This window comes from Marmota marmota, unplaced genomic scaffold, assembly GCF_001458135.2.
Source record: "Marmota marmota marmota unplaced genomic scaffold, marMar, whole genome shotgun sequence".
Classification (NCBI taxonomy): domain Eukaryota; kingdom Metazoa; phylum Chordata; class Mammalia; order Rodentia; family Sciuridae; genus Marmota; species Marmota marmota.
This window is the reverse complement of record NW_026000019.1, coordinates 28,097,911-28,101,822: the sequence shown is the minus strand read 5'-3', so window position 1 is coordinate 28,101,822 and position 3,912 is coordinate 28,097,911.

The following is a 3,912-nucleotide window of genomic DNA, read 5'->3' as shown; positions in this document are numbered from 1 at the left end:
CCTCAAAGAAGAGGATGCGAGGGATGACTGGGGGGGGGGGGCTGAGAGACCATGCACATCTTCAGAGAGTGGCTCAGAGCAGAGGACCTGGGGTTTCTCGATGAAGCAGACAGGAAAGGAAGTGTTGTTGTTTTTTTCCCTCCTCAGACCTAGAAACTTCCATTTACTATTTAGCAAGTCACTTCTTGTTCAGGGTTAAAAAAACATCCCGAGGCCCTGAAGCTGTGGTTCTGTGAAAACCACAACTCATTTCCCTCATTTGATCCTTCCTTCCAAGTGGAACTAGGGGTGACAACGCTCCACTTCCCTAGGCTCAGACTCTAAGGGTGGTTTCTGGAAACCCTTTTCCTTTCCTAATGTCTGGGCACTAATCCAAATTCAGTTCAACACGGGTTTATTAAGCTCCACTAGGCATTCGCCCCCCGTGTGGGTGCTGTGAGTGGAAGGTGAGATAGTCAAAGCTCCTGCATGACATGCCTCTGACACTCAGGACTTAAGTGCCCAGTCTCCTTCTCTCTAGGCTGACCCAGGGCAGAACTTCCCTCACTCCTAGCCCAATGCCTCTGCTGTGCTCTGGTCCCTTGCTCTTTCTGGTTTGGGTACTCCCTGCCTCTGGCTTCTCAGTCTCCTCCCAGGGTTCCACTCATCTTGCTCACCTCCGCCATCTTTTGCCCCATTCTCTGTCTTTCTCCCTCAATCCCTTGGTCTCTTTGTGTCTCCCGAGGGCCTGGGCTTTCAGACTGCACGGGGCTGGTATCATCTTGAAGACCTCCTTTGCTGTTTCAGTCACTTACTTCGTTTCTTCTTTTCTTGAAAACCAAGTAGGACAAAAAGAATAGATGCATTATCAAACCACGTTTATTGTGTTTACCCACTGAGACGGAGTCTATGGTCCCGTTCCTTAGGCACTTACAAATTAAGATATGTGGACAATACTTTATTAATGGAAACTTACAAATTTGGGAAATAAATTGTTGATACATGGAGAGGATTAGAAATCCCATTTACAAGCATGACACCCAGCTCCTGAAAGGTTGAGCAGCATTTGTCACCAGTGAGCATGATCTTCATGTTCATATTAATGAACTGATACAACCAACATTTTGAGAAGGATCTGGGATTCATTAAGTTCTGGGGACTCAAAACAGGAGAAGAAAGTTCCCTGACCTAAAACATATGACCACATGATGGACAGTTCAGAAAATATCACAGCTAGCCTAGGTGTGTGGTGGTGCATGCCTATAATCCCAGCCACTCAAGAAGCTGAGGCAGGAGGATCACAAGTTCAAGGCCAACCTGGGTAACTTAGCCAGATTCTATCTCAAAATTAAAAATGGAAAGGGCTGGGGATGTAGCTCAGTGGTAGAGTGCCTATGTAATATGTATAGTTACTATATGGTGTGATAAGCGCATTTAGGACCACATGCTGTAGCAGTACAGAGAGCTATGTAGGTAGCTTTGGGTGGAAGGATTTGGAAGGAAAAGGTGGTGCTTGGCCTGACCCTGAAGTAAGAAAGAGCCAGGGACAAAAGGGAGAGAAGAGCCTTCCAGGCAGAGGACATGACATGGGCAAAAGTATGGGAGGTAGAAATGATTTGGTAGATTCATGGATTCATGATAATTCTGTGTGGCTAAAGCCTAGGGAGCAGAAAGAGAGGAGGATCTGATCAGTCAGATTGCTGGGGAGTCTCATCCCACAGGGAGAACTTTCTAGGAGGGACACGAAGTAGTAAGATCTATGTATTAGAAAGGTTGCTCTTTATGTGATAGCAGCCTAGGTAACACACGATGAAGAGAGTGGACAGGCAGAGGGTTCGTGTTCTAGAGAATTCGGCAGGTTGAAGGGACATTGTTGAGAGGGGCCACATGGAGGAGTTGGAGTTGATAGGACCCAATAACTACTTCAATGTAGAGGGGAATTGGAGGGACAGGAAGAAAGAAGAGTTTGACTATTAGATGAGTTCTTAGTCTTTTTGTGACTTAGTTTCTTAATCTGAAGTAGATCATATCTACTTCAGAAGGTAGATGAGTTTTAATGTTTCTTAAGAGCTTTAAATAAGTACATGTAAAACAGCCCAGGGAATGGTACATAGTATGCCCTCGATAAGTGTTAGTTATTATGTTTACAGTGGATCATTAACTAGCACAGGGGAGCCAAAAAAAAGCAAGTTGCGGAGGTCATAGACACACCTTTGAGTTCCATTTTGAACACACTGAATTTGAGGTGACTTCTAATGTCTGGTGAGATGACCCATGAACAGTTGGAAATATAGGTTGTAAACAAAAGATTTAAGATTTATAAACATTTAAAAAATTCTCTGATGATCACTTCTATAATTGTTTTCCTTCACCAAGACCTCATAAGAAAAATCTCAATTCTCGTTTGTAAAGATATGACTAATTTCAGGTTACAGAGTAGATAGATCCTGCTCAAACCTAGAGACTTAAGTATGGCTGTTCAGAACTGATTTCCTGGACCACTAGCCAGCAAGAGTTAATAATTATTATCCATTTATTATTTTTTCAAAGTCAATTTCTCAAAGTCTGAAAGTCTCCAGAGAATGTCTAGTGCTTTGCTTCTTCCAATCTGAGTTCTATACTTTTATTAATGGTCTTTTGTCCAAGTGTTTTAACATTTTAATATGTTTTGAACAACCGTAAGAGACCCAGGATCGTGGTGCACACCTGTAATGCCAGCTACTGGGGAGGTTGAGGCAGGAGGATGGCAAGATCAAGGACACCCTGGACAACTTTACAAGACCCTATCTATAAGATAAAAAGGGCTGGGAATGTGGCTCAGTGGTAGAGCACTTGCCTAGCATGCACGAGGCCCTGAGTTCAACCCCCAGTACTAAAAAACATCAATAACAAACAAAAATACCCACAACAGTTCCTCATACTTGAGTGAGTGCTCATTCAAATCTATGTGCACACAACTATTTATTACTTTAGTACAGCTAAATAGTACAGTGCAATTACCCAATGTCTAACCTTTTCCTGTTATTCTTATGCTATTAGTAAAGAATGGAAATTTACATTGTTCCTTTCATTTTGTAACAACTCATCAGAACACATGACCCAGATGCCTTTCTGGCTATGAAAACAGCTCTGTGCAGATGCAGACAAAGAGCTCCATCCAAACTTCTCTAATATAATGGGCATTTTCAACAGAAATCTTGAGTGGCATCCAGATAACAATGGAATTGCTATGTGAATATATTTACTTTGAGCTGTTTTTAGACACTTTAAAATATTAGTACATGCAAACGTTCATTCAGCAGGTATGTGTGATCTACCTGGTATCTGTGTCTTACACCTGAGGCCAAGCACCAGGGCTCCTTCCTACTTATGCTCTTTCCAAGGTAACCTACTCAAGCTCTTCTCTTTTGGACAGTTTAGAGTGTTCTGTTGATTTCTTTTAAAACAATAATATTTTAAGCCAGCTTCATTTTCTTCTTCATTTTCTTCTTCTGATACATAGCAGGTAAAGGGAGAGTTAAATGCACCAAGTCTTGCAGTCAAATCCCTTCCCCTTGGCTTCCTGACTTTGTTAAGGCATTCCTCCAGAGCCTTGATGCAAACTAGAAGAATTAATTTCTCTTTTACAGGACTGTTGTACTGATAATTAAGGACAAAGCTTCTAGCAGAGCAGTTGGGATACAAAGTAAACCCTCAAGCTTCAGGTCCTCAATGAGTATTCCATTTCCATTATTATTAGACAGAGCCCCTGTTCTCTCAGCCTCCTTGGCAAGACAGGTATGATATTGGGTAATTAGAGGGTGGTATGGTAGGAACAGGAGGCATGGACGGCATACAACAAAATACATCGGAGTTAAAGGACTTCAGACCCAGGCACTCCACTGTCAGAGCCCATGTTTCTGACAACTGATTAATATGCTTTCTCTTGGTGTC